This window comes from Mustela nigripes, chromosome 3, assembly GCF_022355385.1.
Source record: "Mustela nigripes isolate SB6536 chromosome 3, MUSNIG.SB6536, whole genome shotgun sequence".
NCBI classification, from domain to species: domain Eukaryota; kingdom Metazoa; phylum Chordata; class Mammalia; order Carnivora; family Mustelidae; genus Mustela; species Mustela nigripes.
Window position 1 is genome coordinate 151,083,108 of NC_081559.1, and position 21,146 is coordinate 151,104,253.

At 34.3% G+C, this 21,146-nt stretch overlaps 1 long non-coding RNA gene and 1 other non-coding gene across 4 annotated transcripts in view; both read left to right on the plus strand.

Moving 5' to 3' along the window:
- The window catches only part of LOC132013189 (uncharacterized), a 153,373-nt gene that overhangs the window by 26,175 nt on the left and 106,052 nt on the right, over window positions 1-21,146 (plus strand). The window lies entirely within an intron of this gene.
- LOC132014768 (U6 spliceosomal RNA) lies at window positions 12,841-12,942 on the plus strand. Its single transcript, XR_009403410.1, has one exon. It is a non-coding gene; the product is annotated as a U6 spliceosomal RNA (small nuclear RNA).

The window sequence follows — 21,146 nt, forward strand, 5'->3', positions numbered from 1 at the left end:
AAATCTGTAAGCAGCTAGGGTGTTTTTACCCCAAATGAGATTTCCGTCACTGTTTTGAAAGGGAAGACCACATCTTCAGCAGTGCTGGGTTTTGTTTTTTGTTTTGCTTGTTGGTTTTGTTTTGTTTTTTGTTTTTTTAAAATCTGGACAGTGCAACTTTAAGGTTGTGGGAGTTTGCCAGTGGGGTCTTCTGGAAACTGATTTTCTGGAGAGAGAGAGAGATGAGTTTGACCCTAGTCTAGTTCTTGCAAATAAAATGCATTTTTTTGCTATTTTTGTAATGTTTATTGGCCTGTGGACAGCTGCATGTATTTTGTTTTCTGTTTTTAAATCAGTGTAATGTTTTATTTTAAGATTTTTTTACTTATTTATTTGACAGAGCGATATCACAAGTAGGCAGAGAGATAGGCAGAGAGAGAAGGAGAAGCAGGTTCCCCTGCAGAGAGCCCGATGTGGTGCTTGATCCCAGGACCCCGAGATCATGACCCGAGCCAAAAGGCAGAGGCTTAATCCACTGAGCCACCCAGGTGCCCCTGTACTTTGTTTTTAAGCATGCACTGCTGTTTTCTACAATTGCATTAAAGTCCACTTCCTATACTTCTGTTCAAAGGCACATTTTTCCTTAAATGCCTATATCAAAAAATACATTTTAAGTGATTAAAGTGGGTGATTAAAGAATAAATATGCTACAGGGGCACCTGGGTGGCTCAGTGGGTTAAAGCCTCTGCCTTCAGCTTGGATCATGGTCCCAGGGTCCTGAGATTGAGCCCCACATTGGGTTCTCTGCTCAGCAGGGAGCCTGCTTCCCCCTCTCTCTGCCTGCCTCTCTGCCTACTTGTGATCTCTCTCTGTCAAATAAGTAAATAAATAAAATCTTAAAAAAAAAAAGAATAAATATGCTACAAATGAGTGAAAATAGATGTACAATTGTTTTATTTGCTTCTTTGGAAGATAAATATTGCTATTTACTCATACAAACAGTTCTTGAACACCTAACATTTACATAGTACAGTGAAATTTCTCTTTAAAAGTTTTTAATGAAACACAAATAAGCTTAGAATTTTTTTTTTGTTGCTGTTACCAAATCTTAATAGTCCAAGCATATTTTATAAAAATAGATAATATGTTTATAATGCACTGTCTTTACTAATAAAGTCTTCACGTACAGGTTAAAAAAATCTCTCAAATTTTCATAAGACTTATAAGTTTAACAAATTTTCCACAATACCATCTCACTCAACTGATGCCACACCTGGGACAGTTTACTCATTCCACTTCACCGTGTGCTCTTTCCAACTCTAATGCAAAATCCCAATTTATACAAGATCTTTGCTCTCTGCAAATTTCTTAAAAAAAATCACATTTTAATAATTTTAATAGGGACTAAATGTAGCTACAGAATTACATATATGACAAAATTGTGTATATTGTTTTGAGTTTGTATTTTTTTTGATTTTTTGAGACTCCACCTAAAAGTGATATACAGTATTTTACCTTCCTCTATCTCACTTATTTCACTTAGTGTAATACCTTTGAGGTCCATCCACATTGTCACATGAATAATATTTCATTGTATTGTACCACATCTTTTTTATTCATTCATCTTTGAAAAACTAAATTGTTTCCTTCTTTTGGCTATTTTAAATAATGGTGCAATAAATATAGGGGTGCACATAGTGTTTTCATTGTCTTCAGATAAGTACCCAGAAGTGAAATTTCTGGACCATATGGTAGTTCTGTTTTGAATTTTTTTCACAGTGGCGACACCAATTTACATTCTCATAAGAGTTCACAGGTCTCTTTTTTCTACATCCTTGTCAACGCTTGTTATTTCTAGTCTTATTGATAATAGCTATTCTGACAGGTGCTTATAATCAAATATAAGTTACATATTTGATTATAATTTCTTGTCAAAAAGGCAAGGGAAGATACCAATATTGGATCAATTAACAAAACCCATGTAAATTTGGGTAGATGAGAATTTCCTGTATTTTACAAGATGCATTCCATTACACAGACAATGATTGCCTGCTCTATGCATCTATTTCATGACTTCTTAAATTTCTTATTTATTTTTTAAAGATTTTATTTCTTTGACAAAGAGAGGCACAGTGAGAGAGGGAACACAGCAGGCGACCTGACGCAGGGCTCAATCCTAGGACCCTGGGACCATTACCTGAACTGAAGGGAGACACTTAATAACTGAGTCACCCAGGTGATCCTTGTGACTTTTAGTTTTAAACAATTTTTCCCTTAAACATTTCTGTTCCTTACAATGAAGAGATCGCTGGCTTGGTCCTGAAATCTGCTGCTAATCTTCAATAAATCATTTAGATTCTTTGTAATCCATTTTTTATTTTTATACATCAGTGATTTGGGTGAAACAGATTCCAAATAACAGCTCATATTCTTCTATCATTATGAGGTTGTTACACATGGGATGTTACCTTAGACGGAGAGAATTTCCATTAAAGGTCTCAGTCTGAAACAGTGGACTTATTGTCACAGAGTAACCCAGAAGGAAACAGGTTGTGCATTGGAATTTGTCACTGAAGGAGAAGAGGCTGTGGTGTTCATCCATCAACTCTGTTCTTTGTTGGTTGAGGATTTCCCTGGGTGGGTGGAAGCTAACTATCCCTGCAGTTCTCTGTAGCCCATGTGCATGGGCTAATTGGTCTTCTAACCATTTGGAAAAAGTCTTGAGGGAGGAAAGCAGGGAGACATGGTAGTGCATGCTTGAGGAAGCATACAGGAAATAAGAGGAGGGCTGAAGATGTGATGAGGACATAAAAATGCCACTTACAGTGCTTGATTAACTGGTCAAAACCCAAGACTCTAGTGTGTGGGCCACCTGCATGCCTGTATGCTGACAAGAGAAAGAACTGCTGTCGTCTAGATGGCCCAAGTAGCTAGAAAATTTTAAAATGTCTTTATTACTTCAAATCCATAGGACTTCTCACAGAAACTAACTTTATTTGTGAACTCCTCTATATTTATAGAGTTCTCACTCTTCATCTCACTCCTGCCATTAGCCTAACTGAACTGAATATCATGAAGAATGCAGTTATCAGCATCATAAATTCACTGTTCTTTGATGACTTCAAATCCGTTGATCATCTCCTTTATTCCACTTCAGCAAACCTCTCATGGACACACCAATATCTTATAATCAATTGAAACTTCACCACCATCAACTTTAATACACAACTCTTTTCCCATACTTCCTCTTTTACAGCTCTCTTCCCAGAACCCCTCATCATTTAACTCACCTAGATATACTTTTATGACTTCTCCATTTTCTCCCCAAATCTCCCAATCCTTCCTAATACTTATTTTCCTCTCAGGAGAATCTGTACCAGTGATAGGATACATAAATGAGCATATTTAATTCTCTAACTGTAGGATCATTCATTCATTGTTTATTCATCCATTTGGCATTGGAAGTCACAGTGCTAGGGACTGTGGATATGAAGATAAAATGAGAAATTATCCCTCAAGCTGCTCATAGTCTAGGAGAAATAGAGGAGAGCTGCCTTCATGAACAAATAGAAAAAGAAAAAAAAAAAAACAGTGTGGTAAGAGAAATATCGAGATGTGAACCATATGAACTAGAGCACCATGAGGGCACTTAGCCCAGTAAGATCAAGGAAGAATTTCTAGAAGTGGTGCTCAGTGACCTGGGTTATAAATAGTAAATCAGAATTATCCAGCTAAGGAGAGGGTGAGGATATTCTGGTTGAAGGACAGAGTGTTAATTAAAACAAAGGTAATATCACAGCATGTTGAGTGCAGAGAATTACAAGCAGGTCAGTTTTTCTGGTACATCAAGAGTTGAAAAGAGACTTATAAGAAATAAGGAAATCATGACCTGGTGGAGTATTTGTCCTGTGACAGGACTAGGGCTTCAGTTCTTAGGTGATTTTCTATACTTATTTTTTATTTCCTAATGATTTCACTAAATTTTTCTTGGGTGGCTCAGTTAAGCATCTGCGTTTGGCTCAGATCATGATCCCAGCATCCTGGGATCGAAACCCGCGTTGGGCTTTCTGATCAGCAGGAAACCTGCTTTCCCTCTCTCACTCTCCCTGCACGTGTTCTTGCTCTCGCTGTCTCTCTCTCTCTCCCTGTTAAATAAATAAATAAATAAAATTAAAAAAAAAAAAAGTCTTCACTGGTTTTGAATTGCCACCTCCAGTGGAGATTTTTACTTAAAAAAATGTATCTCCATTGTTGTTCCCTCTTTCTTAAAATTTTTTCCCTCAGCTTTGTGGTCATAAAATCCTATCAGAAGGGTTAAGGTGAGGTAAGCAATTTGAGAAAATGGACCAAATTAATCTACTCAAACCTGACACATGGAGGGGTGTGGCAGAGGAAATTGCCTAATCAAGGTAGACAAGATCAGTGCTCTGAGAGCTCCCCTGGGACAGAGCAGTGAGTTCATGAGCAAAATGATAATTTGTCAGCATTTGCTTAGAAGTTGCTTTGACACAGGTGTTTGATTCAGAAAACTAGAAGTAATCTTAGACTCTACCCTCTGCTTCCCTTACCTCCAGGTATCATTTACCAAACCTCACCTTGTATTCTTTACCCTTCCTACTCCAGTGACCTCATTGGATATCACAGAGCCTTTGAAACAAAGCTTCTTGCATGGTTATCATTTGAAAAAATAAAGGGATACATCAATGAAATTTATAGCATTTTGGAATAACTGCCTTCAGGGTAATATGGACAAATTTGTATGAGATAGAAACTTGGTCTCAATTGTGACTTTGATATAGAGGCCTTCATATACAGTGATGATAGCCAAGGTGGTTGATACATTTTTCCCTTTATTAAAATTAAAATGGTTAATAATAAAAAGCTCATTAAGTATTAACCTCCACATTACTCAAATTAACAATGCAGACCCCTATGCTCCTTTAAGGACAATGTGTAGTTGTTTTTTGTTGTTGTTGTTATGTTTCATCAGTAACTTTCACTGTTCATTTTAATGGTTGGTATTTAAACAAGGGTAAAGTAGAAAATTATAAATAATGTATGATGCAGATTTATAGCATGGTGCAAACAATGTGCAACAGTTAGAGGGATAGTTAATCAGGTTACTATAGTTTGAGAACAGTTGTATTGGTTAGTTTAATTATTTATGTGAGCACAGCATAGGAAATGGTATTTAATTAATTCACATTTCTATTTCCCTGTATTTCAAAATGCCCTACATAAATGAAGTTCAGTGACCTGCATGTCCTTAGGAAATCTTAGTTCATGTGGATGTTCTCTAGTAAGATTACATTTCCTATTATGAAAACTTATGTATTTTAAAGGTCACCTTTACTTAAAGCATGAGTTGAAAAGGATGCATAAAATCTACCAAAGGGAAAGTGTTATAAATGTAGAAAAATATTAACATAAGGATAAGAAAGCAAGTGTAATTTTAAAAGACATACACAGGTGGAATAAATCCATTGTGGTTAGAGAGCAATCTTGCTTACTACCACACTGACATAAATTTAAAATACCTTAAAATGATTGTACAAGTTGCTGACAAGCATTTTGGATATAAACAACAAAAAAATGTGTCAAGGAACTTTAAATTACATTCTAAGTAACAAGAAAATGGATTTAAATCTTTTGTGCTTTTGCAGCATCAGCTGTGGCTAATAATTTTAATATAAAATGAAGCTTCTTTGTAGTATAGAGAAGTAAATATTTCCAAAATACAAATATACAGATATATTGTTGTATTTATGGTTGACAGATTACCAGTCTTACAAACTTCATAAAATCAAGAACATTCACAGCATGTCATTTTCTATTAGCACCACTCTTTGTGATCAACCAAATGATGTGAGCTAGCTTTACTAGAGGCTAGAAGTCTATATTAAAATCAATTAGGAAGCTAGGTAATAAAAAACAGTAAAAAATATCAGCACTCAAAGTTTTTTAGGGTTGTGTTTAGATCGCTTCATATGTTCACTTACAAAGAGTTAGGAACAACTTTGTTGCAATTCCTTATTACATGCCATACCTTTGGCATTTTATTAGGGAAATCTAATACTCCTAACAACTTTATGGAGTAGGTACTATTATTATTTCTATATCATAGATAAGGGTAGTCATGAAGAAAAGTATATCTGACACTAAGCACCATATTCCGCACATATATGGGATTATACAGTATTTGTCTTCTTTGATTTATCTTGCTTAGCATAATGTTATGACTCAGCTTTCCTGTCTGAGTGGGAGCAGGCCAGTCAGTAGAGCCAGTAAAACTGTGCCTAAGTCAGGCAAACCTATACCCTCCCGAGTTTGATGGTCAAACTGTACCACTGTCTTGGTTCTGCTGATTAGCAAAAGTGCTGGTTGTGACTGTTACATGGATCCTGCTGGGGGGAACTTAGTCTGCCAAGATCTGAGTGCTGGTCATTTTGAGCCCTTACCCACCTTCTCCATCAGATTCAGATGGTGGTTGAGCCTACAGATTCCCCTGCAATCCCTGTGGGGTGACACTAGAGTGGAGGCTCCCAATAGGCAACCCACAATGTTGGGGGAGATGAACTATTAACTTTAGGCTCTTTTCCCACTGGAGGAAACATAGCTGACAGATTCCCTCTTGGTATGGTGCTGTGCTGGCCTGGGGGTGGGGCAACATGGCGAACAAGTAGCTGTTTCACTTTTGCGATCCTATCTGTCTAGGTCTCTGTGGTGCAGTGGGGTACTTCATCATCTCTTCCATGTTCTAGGATTCTTTCACTGTTGTTTATCCATGAAGTGTTAAGTTTTCTTTGTGAGAGGGAGTAAAGTCAGGAATGACCTCTGTTGAAATCTTGATGATATCACTCTCCTTTCATGATGTGATTCTAATGAATATCCTTAAACCCCAAAATTCCCATTGGGGTTTAAGAAGCATGCCCAAATGGAATTGTGTTGAATTATGTTTGCTAAGCCTAAAGGTCAAGAAAACAGCTTTTATTAATAATATTCTTTTTCCCTTTTTATCTTTGGAAGATCTACATGCTTAAGCTTTTAAAAAATGTTTGCATTCATCATTAATATCAGTCCAATACCAATATTATTGCATCTGACCCTCATCCAATAATTTTCTCATCCTGGATTCTGTTTTATGATTAAATGATTAGCCATGATTTTCAACACTGAGCTTTTACTATTTGATATATAATGACTATATAATTTTTGAGTTTTTCTTATTTATTGATATTGTTCCTAAGATATGTACTTTATTCTAAGATGTCATTTGCATCCAGCTTCGAGTGTTTTGTGTCATGACATTGTAAAAGTCCACAAGAAAATGAGACCACCAACTAAGACTATGTAAAGGAACAATATTTCTGCGTTGGAGGTAACTTTTGCACTTTTCTGCTTATTTTTCCTGCCTCTAATAATATACTACTTATGAAATACGGATTGTGGAAATTGGAAGGAGGAAGTTGAATGTTGAAAGCTTTGGGCAAATGGAAAAATATATCATCCACATAAAATGTTATCAAAGTTTATCCTTTTGCATTGGATTTAGGACATTTTATTGTCTGTTCCTATGATACAAGTCAGTAAATTTTCCTTGTGAACTGAAAGCCATAGCAGTCTATGTATTCTGCTCATGAGCTTAGGATTCTAGAATTTAGGTTTCCAAAGTAGATGAGGTAATAGGAATAAGTGGGTAGAGGGGAAATGATCCTGGTAATGGCAACAGTTTTTTCTTCCCCTTCTGTACCCCTCTTTAGTGATGTCTTCTTCCCAGAAGTGTGTGTGACTGACACACACACACACACACACACACACACACATGACTTCTGATATCATACTTTCTGAAAATGCTACTGGAGCTCCTGAAAACCAATACCTCTTCTAGTGGAATTTGAGGGTGCCACTATTCTGTTAGGAATTGCCAGGAGCAGTAACAATGAAGCAGATTCCCATCTATGTCAGAAGTTTGCCAAGGCGTCATGTTAACTCTTAGGTTTACACCTAGAGTTGACTCTTGCCATTACTGAAATCATGAAAAACTCCCTTGCTATTTTTTGTTGTTGTTTTTAGATAAAGAAATTGAAGCTTGGAAAATTTTAACAGTTAGCTATAGATTACATGTTTATTAGTGTCAAAAGCAGGTCTTTGTAGTTCCACTTTGGAAAATACCTAGCTTCCCAAATGCCATATATTTAGTCCATAATCCTCTATATTTTTAAAAATTGTCTCTATTTTGTTTTTACCTCAGTTTCCTAAACTTCATCTCCCTTACACACCTCAATTGTAATCAAGTTACAGACAGAACTAGATTAATAGCTCCTAGAAACTATAACCTCCACCGACCCATGTTAACAAGTTATTTTCCTCTCATCCACAACTGTAGGCAGTGATGAATGTGTAGTTCAATTGACTCTTTTTATATCCTGTGCTTAAATTCATAATGGAACTGTCACTCAATGAGACAGTATTTGATGGTCACATTCTAACTGAAAAATTTTTTTCCTGACTGCCTGCAAGTATGTCCCCAAAGATAAAGTTTTAAACTCTTGAATGGTTGGTATATGCCTTTAATTGCATATATTAGCAACCTAACTCATAGATTTCCACAGTTATATTTTCTCCTAAAATAGCCTGATAAATATTTTTTATAACATGAATACTGATTCAAAAATAGAGTAGTTGTATAGGAAATCACTTTGAAGAATTCGTATATAGGTGCTTTGTTAAAAAACAGTTTCTCAGAAAGCATGGAAGATAGGCTTCCTGGGTGTGGAGGAGCGGTTTTTAGGACTGAGTCTAGAAAAAATAGCATTTCTGAGTATTATTTACAATCATAGGAATAAATGAAATTGAACTGAAGAGGATATTAACCTATGTTCCCAGCTTCTTATGTGTAATGAGAAGAGACACAACAGTCTGCAAAGATACACAAAAGAAATTTTATCTGGTTTGCTTTGCCTACTGGTACATTGCACATTTTATATTTCAATTAAAATTTTTAATTAAAAAATTTCAACTGTTGTAAGCATACTTTAACTAACATATTCCTCTGACCTCTAAAGTAAGTCTTTAGTAAGAAGTAATGAACTTGAATATTAACAAGATTCTGATCAAAAGATATGGAAATATATTTAAATTAAAATTATGTTGACATCATGTTAATGTAAAATGGTAACTCTCATCTAGTTTGAGGCTGTTTTAATCAGTATATTAAAATACATTTTAACATTTCACTACTCTAAATCCATGTAAATATGAGAAATTCTGAATTTTCATTTGATACCCTTTTAAATAATTTTAATACATAAAACTTTAAAAATAACTTGTGATCTTTTTTGTCAATTGTAGTACCCAGAAGAAGGATTCACTGGATGTAATATATGTGCTTTAATGTTACATATTAATGCATTTTAATAAATTTCATCTATAATGCATCATCCTGACCTATCTCTGACCAAGATGTCCATCTTTCCAGTGGGCTGAACTTTCTACCTGGTAACTCTATTCCATCTCTCCCTCTCATCCCCCCTTCCATCCTCCCTCCCTTCCTTCCTATATCAACCATTATTGCCATCATTTAAAGAATTCACAGTCTGGTTTAGGAAGTGGACATTTGGACAAATAAAATACTGCAAGTTCAGAAGTTGCCCATCCCATGTCTTCCTCCTCTGAACTGATCACCACTTGTATGAGTGGTGGGCTTGGCCCCTGAAATCAGATGTTATTAGATGAACTACCCATTACTATATAATCCTGAGGACAAGTGTTTCCCAATGTTCCCAAAGACATCCTTAAATATTTTATTTGTACTACATAAATAGAATCTTGATTTTATTTTCAGGTTATTATTTTGTGGTAGTTTTTGTTGCAAAAATAAAAAATAAAATGATAATACTAACATATTCATCACTGTAGGAAGTTTATTGATGCTCTAATTTGGAAACAAAATTTACTCTTTGAATCATTTTTTTTCTTTGAGTCATTTTTTTTTTTAAGATTTTATTTATTTACTTGACAGAGACACAGCGAGAGAGGGAACACAAGCAGGGGGAGTGGGAGAGGAAGAAGCAGGCTTCCTGCTCAGCAGGGAGCCCGATGAGGGGCTCAATCCCAGGGCCCTAGGATCATGACCTGAGCCAAAGGCATATGCTTAACGACTAAGCCACCCAGGCACCCCAGTGTCTGAATCATTTTTTAAAACAACATGTTTCCCCCCACCCCCAGCCCTCTGACTTGGCTCTTGTTTTATCAGTTTAACTCAAAATATTAGGGAATCCCAGTTTTCTGACATGGAAATTTTTTTTTTTTAAAGGAGACTATATTCTTGGATTGTCTTTCTTTCTAAAAAAAAAACTTAAAAATAATAAAAGAAAATATAGCTCCAGATTGCTGCAGTATTTACTGACAAGGGATGCTATTAAAATTCAGATAGGAGTAAGTATAGGTTTCAGGTTTCAGATAGGTAATTAACTACTAATGAATTCTGAACCTGAGATTCCTCTCCAGTAGAAATGATACACCTATCTTATTACTTTGTTGTGAGGAATAAACCAGGGTACATGAATAAGTGTACCTACCCAGTGACCAACTTATGTTAGAATCTCAATAAATGAAATCTTGTCTTCCACATGTGAGTTTACTTCTAATCTGTAAGTTCCTGGCACATTATTAAATGAATTATTCTCTGTGTCCTCCTAGATACATTAGTTGACCTTTTTGCCCTCTGTTTTCTTACCTTCTAAATAAGAAATGGAATCAGATAATATTCTAAGTATACTTCTATCTCAAAAACTCCTTTTAAAACTCCTTTTCAAACAGGGATATAAGGAAGATTGACCTGAATTTTACATTTGAAAAAAATGTAACTATATCCTAGAATACTAAAGTTTTGGATTTGAATGTAAAAATCTATCACTAACTATGAAGCTTTGGATCAGTGGTTAATTTCATTGAGCATCAGATCTTCCTCTTCATGAAATAAGGGCAAATAATGTTTATCTCATAAGTTTCACTTGAATATTAAATAGTGTAATGTCAAGAATCAAAGGCTTCTCAATTAATAATAATTATTATAATATTATGCTAATACTATAATCATTACGGTATTGTCATTATTGTTATTTCACTGTCTCAATTTTAGAATAGAGGCTTGAAAAATAATTTTATTGTAAGTTTAGTAAAAAGATTGTCTAAATAATATGTGTATTCAAATTCTTAGGGACCATGAGCCATTAAGGAAACACATGTTCCCTCATATTTAGTTCAGGGAATATTTATCTAAAAACATTTTTAACATTTTCATGTTTTCAAAAAGAAATTATTGAAAAATCTAAAATTTCCATATGCTGGGGCAACAGCAGTAGGGAAAAAAGCAAACCAACTCGGCTCACATAGAGTTTATAGTCTAGCATTAGGATTAGGTGATATACTTTATATCAGTTAGATTTCCAAGTAACAAACCACTTTACAATTAATGTTTTAAGACAATAAGCAGTTACTATTTCTCATCAATTCTGTGGGTTGGCTAGGAAAGTCTCCTGGTCTGCACTAGCACATCTTGTGGGTGACCTAAGATGAACTCATATGTCTAGAATTTGGATGGAGTACATGGTCAAGGGAGATGACTTGACCAAGGGTCTTTTTTTTTTTTTTTTAATATAACATACTTGCTTTAAGCTCCTGCACATGTACTAGTGGGTGCAGATTTCCCATAAGCAGAAAGAAAGAGTGAGCCCCATGTGTAAGAAAACTGTTAAGTCTCTGCTTAAATCATGTTTGCAGTTGTCCTATTGGCAAAAGCAAAGAACCTAGCAAACATAAGCCACTGTGGGGTAGAGTACTCAATCTACTACATAATCAGTTGACATGAGATTCAAAACTGGGGCTCTTAGGACCAGGAAAATGGGCTCAAAGAGACAATAAGAGCTGAGGGTAACCTAGCAGTCCAATGGTCTGAGGTTGAATGAAAGAAAAACAGTTACCTCCTAAGGGATCTTAGCAATTGAGAATCATGGAAAAGTCAGGTTTCAGTTGGAGCAGGAAGGGAAGGAAAAATTTCTAAATTGGTGAACAAGAAAAAAATTGAGGGAATAAGGAATTTTGATAAGGAGTGACAATGATTTCCTGAGGGGTTTGGGAGCTGAGAATGAGATCAAATTAAGAGATCAAAAGCCAAGTGATTAGGAGTAAGGTGAGAGTTTGGGGTTTATGCTGGAAATTGGTATAAGAAGAATAAATGTGTATCATAGAAGTTTTTCACTTAGAGTAACCTTGCTGAGGAGATATTAAAATGGGGTATTGTGTTTGCCATAACTGGTTCTACTAGAGAAAACTATTAAAGGACCAGACAAATAGTCATTTCAAGATTTGCCAGACTCTTCGTGGATCTGTCTGAAGACTTTTCATGACCAATAACAAATGTTGAAACTACTGTGTGTCCACCCTTGAACATTCTTTTCCATTCAGTGTTACTTTTTACTCCTTTGTAAGCATAGCCACCATTGAATCTCCACCATTCTAAAACTTAAAAGTATACATCTCACCCCCTCAGTGAACTATTGAGTGTACTTCTTTTTCTGGCATGTGTTCACTTGACTGATAAATAAAAACAGCTTTTTCTTCTTCTTCTTTTTTTGGAGAAGCTTTTTAATTTTTTGATAAGAGCCTTATAAGATGGTCACAGAACAAGTGCTGGTGAGTCTTCCAGGTGAGGGTGAGGAGAGCATCCTTCAGAACATGCAGATTTCTAAGAGGATGTGCAAAGTTCAGCAGGGAAAGTTGAGAGCATTCAGACCTCTAGGCCTCATGTCTAACATCCAGAACACAAAGAAACGTTTTTAATAGAGGATAACTTTTATAGTGCACACTTTGGCAACACGTGTGCTAAAATTGGAATGATAAAGAGAATTTTAGCATGCCCTGCATGAGGATGACATGCACATTTGTGAAGATATGTTTTATAAAATATATGCTCCCTAGGATCAACAAAATTTTCTATAAAGCTAGATGTTTTATGTATATAGGTAAAGTAAAAATCCCCCTAATTTATCTCTACATTTAGACATTGTTTTTAAACATTCTTATTTTATCTTCACAGTCAAATAGAGATTAATCATCTATGAATATATCTAAAGTAATAAATTTATTTACATGCATGAACTATTATTTATTCTTTAAAAATAGATGATTTTCAATTTAATGGTTCTACATTATTTTTAAGAAATTCTCTAGCAGTGCTCCTGATTTTAGCAGACTAAAATTTTGAGAATAAGTTCATTCTACCTATCCATAAACTTCATAATTTTAAAAGTCTTTATCTTACTGCCCAGACTTTATCTTTCCAGTTAGAGGACTCCTCATTTGTAGTCTGTCATTATCCAGAAGGTTCCCCATACCCTTGATCAACAGTAGAAAGGTTAAACTTCACTTTCTAAATCAGGATCTGAAGGAACTTGATAAGAGACAGCTAGAGTCAGGGATCATTAATCACTATCATGCTAGAAACATTGAGAAAAGTATCAAGAAATAAAGCATTGTAATTTGGGACCTTTCTTTTCTTCCTTATTTTTCTTCTTTCAAAATTTGAATAACATAGGTTAAGAGAATTAAGTTTAAAAATTGAGTTACTAACTAAGGCTTATGATAAAAATTTATTTTTGAAATGATACAGTCTTTCAAAATAGCACAGATTTTATATAATGCTTTATTAGTAAACTTGAAGTTAACTTCTTTCTCTTCAGGTTTAATAGACTCACACAAAGACTTGAAAAGCTGGAATTTTCTTATATTCCTCCTTGTCTCTCCATATGCCTTTATATCACTCCCTATCTCCATCCCTCAGCTGCCAAAAAGCCACCTATTAAGCTAGATCTAATATGTATATAATATTTTTCATACCTGTTTAGGATCTGAGGGGAAAACTATTATATATTTATTTTCATAATACTTTGCCTGAAGTAAATGATGGGTTATAATGTGCTCTGCAACCAAACTGACATGAGATTGTGTTGGGAAAAGAGAGGAAAGGAAGGAGTATGTCTGTATGTGCACGTATATGTATATGTTTATGTTAGAGAAAGAGCTAGAGTGTGAGCAGAAGATATTAAATTTTTTTGAAGAATATAGCACCTCTGTTGGATATATGATGCTGTGGAATTTAGACAACTGAGAGATGGTACATGGGAGATTGCTGATGCTATGGGTGTGGATTAATTCATTCAAGGAAAGTGTATAGAATGAGAATTGGAAAAATCCAAGAACAATTTTTGTTCACAAATACAAAATGAGAAGCTCTAAGTAGTAAGAGTTTGATCTGGACTTACAACCAGAAAACTGCTATTTGGTCACTAAGATATACGAATTTAAAAACTAAGATTTTCTTTAGGCTTCAATGGTAGTTATGAGAAGCACTGGAAGAAGCAAATGTTAAACAGTAATTATTGAACATTCCCTATGTGCTTTGAAGCATTTGAATCATATCCTATTGGTTTAAAATTAAAATAAAACCTAAAATGGATGATTGGAATACAAGCAAGTATTATGAGGCATATTTCAGATCCTTTCTATAAGTAAGTTGGAGAAAAAATAGGAGATGTTCATTTGCAAACAAATGATGATTCTCAGGGTGCCTAGGTGGCTCAGTGGGTTAAGCCTCTGCCTTCGACTCAAGTAGTGATCTCAGGGTCCTAGGATCAAGCCCCACATTGGGCTCTCTGCTCAGCAGGGAGCCTGCATCACCCCTCTCTTCCTGCCTCTCTGTCTACTTGTGATTTCTCTGTCAAATAAATAAATAAATAAAATCTTAAAAAATGATGATTTTCCTTGATTATTTATTAGTTATCAAAATCTCTCTAATAAAATTTCGTATACTTAAAGCAAATGCACAAAGTGGCTATCAACATGTAGTTAATTTATATATTTAACATATTTGTATTTCATTGATATATAATTGACACAAAGTATTACAGTAGTTTCAGGTGTACAATGTCATGATTTGACAAGTTTATACAACATGCTGTGCTCCCCACAAGGGTAGACATCATCAGTCACCTTATAACGTTCTTCTAACACTAGTGGCTGTATTCCCTAAATTGTGTGTTTTATTCCCATAATTTATTCATTCCATAATTGGAAGCCTGTATCTCCCACTCACCTTCACCTATCTTGCCCACACCCTACTTAACTACCCCTTAGGCAGTCATCAGTTCTCTGTATTTATGGGTCTCTTTCTGCTTTTTTTGTTTGCTTGTTTATTTGTTTTTTCACATTCCATATATAAATGAAATCATATAGTATTTGTCTCAGTTTGACTTATTTCATTTAGCATAACACACTTTAGGTCCAACCATTTGTTGCAAATGGCAAGATATCATAATTTTTTTCTTGTTTTTTTGTTTTTTGTTTTTTAACGGCTGAGCAATATATTCTAGTGTGTGTGTGTGTGTATTTATAAATAATGCTGCAATAAGCATAGAGATGCATTTAACTTTTTTGAGTTAGTGTTTTCATGTTCTTGGGATAGTATATGTGCTGCCAAAGCGAGCAAATTTGGATAAATACTATCCAAAGAATTTGTGGATTATATGGTAATTCTATTTTTTTTTTTTTTTTGAGGAATCTCCATCATGTTTCCACAGAGGCTGCATCAGTTTCCATTCCCACCAAAAGTTCATGAAGGTTCCTTTTCTCTACATCTTTGCTAACACCTGTTACTTCTTATCTTTTTGATACTAGCCATTCTGACAAGTGTGAGGTAATATCTCATTGTGGTTTTGATTTGCATTTTCCTGATTATTAATGATATTGAGCATCTTTTCACATTGCTGTTGACCATCTGTATAACTTTGGGAAAATGTCTATTCTGGTCTTCTGCCCATTTATAAAATCACTTTTTTTTTTTTTTGGTCTTGAGTTGTGTTAAGTTCTTAATATATAATATTTTGGATATTAACCTCTTCTTAGATATATCATTTGCAAATATCTTTCTCTATTCACTAGATTGTTTTTTTTGTTTTGTTGATGGTTTGTGAAAAGCTTTTTATTTTGGTAGTGCCAGTAGTTTAATTTTGCTTTTATTTACTTGCCTGAGGAAGTATATCTAGAAAAATGTTTCCATGGCCAGTATCAAAGGAATTAATGACTATATTTCCTTCTAGAGTTTTTATGGTTTCAGGTCTCATATTTAGGTCTTTAATCCATTTTGAGTTTATTTTTGTGTATGGTTCAAGAAAGTGGTCAAGTTTTATTGTTTTGCATGTAGCTGTCTGGTGTTTCCAGTACTATTTGAAGGGACTGCCTTTTTCCCCATTGCATATTCTTGCCTCCTTTGTCATAGATTAATTGATCATATAAGTATGAGTTTATATTTATATCTGGGCTCTCTATTCTGTTCCACTAATCTATGTGTCTATTTTTGTGCCAGTACCATACCATTTTGATTACTACAGCTTTGTGGTATAACTTGAAATCCAGAATTGTGATTCCTTCAGTTTTGTTTTCTGACTTCAAAATTGCTTTCACTCCATGGGTTCTTTTGTGGTTTCATATAAATTTTAGTATTATTTATTCTAGTTTTGTGAAGAATGCTCTTGGCATTTTGAAAGGGATTACATTAAATCTGTAGATTGCTTTGGATAGTATGGACATTTTACCAACATTTTTCTCCAAATGATGAGCATGGAATATCTTTCCATTTGTCTGTGTCATCTTCAATTTCTTTCATAAGTGCTTTATAGTTTCTGGAATACAGCTCTTTCACCTCTTATTAGTTTAATCCTGGGTATTTTACTATTTTTGGTGCAATTACAAATGGGATTGTTTTCTTAATTTCTCTGTTGCTTCTTTATTAGTACATAGAAATGCAATGAATTTCTATACATTGATTTTGTATCCTGCAAACTTACTGAATTCATTTATCACTTTTTTTTTCATTTATCAGTTTTAGTAGTTTTTTTGTGGTCTTTAAGATTTTCTGTGTTTAGTATGCTATCTCCAAATAGTCAAAGTTTACTTCTTTCCTACTAACTTGGATGTCTTATATTTCTTTTGGTTGTGTGATTGCTATGGTTAGTACTTCCGGTAATAAGCTGAATAAAAGCAGTGAGAGTAGACATCCTTGTGTTGTTCCTGACCTCAGGAGGAATGCTCTCAATATTTTACTTTTGAGTATAATATTAGCTATGTGTTGTGCATATATGGCCTTGATTACATTGAGGTATGTTCTTTCTAAACCTACTTTGTTGAAGATTTTTATCATGATACTGAATTTTTTATCATTATATTGGACTTTCTCAAGTGCATTTTCTGATCTATTGAAATGACTATATATTTTTATTTTTTCTCTTATTGGTGTGATTTGTCATATTGATTGGTTTGTGAATATTGAATTACTCTTGCAGCCTGGTAATGAATCCCACATGATTGTGTTGAATGATATTTTTTAATGTGTTATTGCATTTGTTTTGCTGATATTTTATTGAGGATTTTTGCATCTGTATTCATCAGAGATATTGACCTGTAGTTCTCTTTTTTTTATAGTGATTTTTATAAGTTTTAGGTATCGGGGTAATATGTTCCTTGTAAAATGAATTTAGAGATTTTCCTTCTTCTATTTTTTGGAATAGTTTGAGAAGAACAAGTATTAGTGCTTCTTTAATTGCTTGGTAGAATTTTCCTGTGAAGTTATCTGATCTTGGACTTTTGTGTATTGTAAGTCTTTTTTAAATTACTGATTCACTTTTATTGCTGATGATCAGTCTGTTCAAATTTAATGTTTCTTCCTGATTCAGTTTTCAGAGGTTATGTATTTTAGGAATCTATCAATTTCTTCTAGTTTGTCCAATTTGTTGGCATATAATTTTCATAATATTTCATAATCCTTTGTATTTCTATGGTGGCATTTGTTATTTCTTTTCTTTCATTTCTGGTTTTGTTTAGATCATCTCTTTTTTTGATGAGTCTGGGTAAAGGTTTATTGATTTTGTTGATCTTTTCAAAGAACCAGCTCCAGGACTCATTGATCTGTTCTATTGAGGGTTGTGTGTGTGTGTGTGAGCACACGCACGCGCATGCATGTGCATTGTTGCTATTTTATATTTTTCTTTTGTTTTTGTTTTTTAGTTTTTATTTCATTTATTTCTGGTCTAATCTTTATTATTTCCTTATTCTACTGATTTGGGTTTTTTTTTTTTGTTCTTTTTCTATTTTCCTTTAGGTGTAAGTTTAGGTGGTTTCAGATTTTCTTTCTTTATGAGGCAGGCCTGTATTGCTATAAACTTCCCTCTTAGAACTGCTTTTGCTGCATCCCAAAGATTTTGGACCATATGCTTATGTGTTTTCATTTTCATTTGTTTTACATTTGTTAATTTCCTCCTTGATTTTTTGGTTGACCCGTTGATTTTTAGTAGCATGTTATTTATCTTCCATCTATTTGTGTGCACAGTTCCACAATTCTGGTCCCTGACCCTGTTTCTATCCTCTTCTGTGTGGCCTCTTCTCTGCATTTAGTTGTGGAGTTTATTCTGCCAGTTTTTGGGTAATTTTCTTGGTTATTTACATTGATAGAGGTGTTACCTAGTTGTAGCTATAGGTGGAGGTGAGCTTAGGGTGCTACTACTCTGCCATCTTCCCTGGATGTCTCCAGTCATAGGGTTTTTAACACTTTGTTTTGTTAATATGGTACATTATGTCAATTGATTGGCAAATATTGATATATCCTTGTATCACTGGAATAAATCCTACTTGATCACGTTAAATGATTCTTTTAAAAAATTGTTAAATGTGGTTTGCTAATATTTTGTTGAGGATTTTTGCATCCATGTATGTGAAGAATATTGGCCTGTAGTTTTCTCTTTTTGTAGTGCTTTTGTCTAGTTTTGGTTTCAGGATAATTCTGGTATAAGGATGTATATTAAATATGTTAGTGTAAGTACTTATGGAGAATTAGCATGGGAGTGAGGTTCAGGGAAGAGAGACAAGAAATACAAGGAGACAAGGAATAAAATAAGACAAAACAAGAGAAGTATCTTTAATGTGTCTATAATATGTAATATACTGAAAATGGATATGATGAACTCAGCATGCTCTTTAAGATCAAGTGATTAATTTTAAAAAGCATTTTTCTTAATAGTACTGAATGTTAATAAATTATGAAAAAGTAAATTACAAAATTTATTTTTAAATGTGTATCATAGTTTCTAAGGGATTTAATGAAAAGGTATAATATTATATTTTCTAATGCTATCATTTGGAAATGTTTTGTTTTGAATGTGTGACTAATCTTTCTCAAGATACAACTTATGCTGGAAAAAGTTTTAATGTTTTAAATAATAGTCCATTTAAAGGAATGGATATTCAATATTAGCAAATATAATTCCAAACAAAGAATGAATAAAAAATAACTGACCCTTAGATACATATTAAATTTTGAGTTAGAACTAAATGAACAATATAAACAAAAATGTAATAACACTCCAATCAAAAGGCAAAAGAAAAATTTAACACCTATGTAATTTCTATTGGACCTATTAAAGAATATGATCTCTCTCTCTCTTTTCCTTTTTTTGTAAAGCAATGAAGTTCATACACATTCACTTAGGGCTGCAATCAATATTTATTGTTAATGCTTCTATTTTGTTTCTAAAACTTGCAAGTATTCACCATAATGAGATTTTAAGTAACTGCCCAAGGCAATACAGATTTTGTCATAAATAAGAAATTAGCTACGGCAAAAAGAGCAGCGTATTAACATGCGTTGGGCAACTGTTCCAGTTTTTCTTAGCCTGAACAGAGTGTTAGTCTCTGCCATTATCACACATTTTGCAGGCAACTTGTGAAGTTTTGTTATGGTTGTGTTTTCTCTCTCCAGTAAATGAGTCTTCCTATTTTAAAGTAGTTACTTTTACTTTTTTTTCCCTTTCAAGTAGTTATTTTTACTTTTCCTCTCCATCCTAATGGAGTCTCTGGAGTAGAATACACTTTACTAAATCCCTTAATAACTATTTTACAGTATAAGTACCAGTGCTAGCTTTTCACAATTTTTGCTAGGCATGATTTCAAGACAGTAAAGATAAACCTGTAATCTTATTGGCTGGTTCCTTATTTCATTTTTCTTCTTCACTCAAGTAAAGTATAAAGTGAAAGATGTAAGAGGGTAATTTATAGATATAGCCTCTAAACCCATAGTTTTTCATCTCATTGAACTCCCATTTGCTAGTTTTTCCTATTTTCTGCTAATAGAAATATCTTCTCAAGATTTCTCATGACTCTGCCATATTTTAAATTCTCAAACTTTATTATTGTTCAAGGCACACAGTCCTCGTCTGGTACTCAAGGCCTTAATTTAATCAAATTCCTATTGCTGTGACAGAATGTTAAATGGAATGTTCTCTGTGGCTTCAGAGATACTGTAGTGATCCCAAAAGCCAAGGAGGAGTATAAATGCATATCAGCTAAGCAGGACAGGTAAACAAATTGCACTGATTTTGCAATCCTCTCACAGTTCATGCCAAAGCTATATGAAGGGAGACTGGTTCCAATGGAAAAAACCAAGCTTAATGCTAGGTGCATTTCCTCTCTCCTCCCTCTGAGTGCTCCTTCTACCCTAAGCAATCTGAAAATTGCTTAAGAGAACACAAATGGAGAGCTGATTATGTGTCCACTGGATTTGAAGAGTAGTGATACCAAGAAAGTACTCCATACACCTAAAGATCAGAGACTGCTCAGAGTGAAGAAAGAGGCACTGATGTGTAGGATTCACTTCCACCCATTGGAGGCAGATTGTATTTCTCATGCTCCAGAGCTAGACCCCTAGGAAGAAACCTGGATTTAGATGATGTTGAAAGAAAATCACCAATGGAAAGAGCCTTTGTGGAGAAGATCCCATTGAAATCCAGGGGCGAAGAGGGTGCTTGTGTGTTAACACAAAATAAGATCCTAAGAGGTAAAAATCAGCATTTGGGCATATGTTACAGTGTGGGAGTACTGAAGCCAGGTATAATAGTACCAATCTAGTATGATCTTTTCTACTCGTTCCCTTTTCCTTGGCTTCTAGCCTTGCAGAAACTAGCAACAGTAGAGTTAATACAGGGGGAGTCAAAGACAAAGGGGAAAGGAAAGAAACCAAACATACTTGGATTCCCCAACTGTCGATGCCAAAACAAAATTAG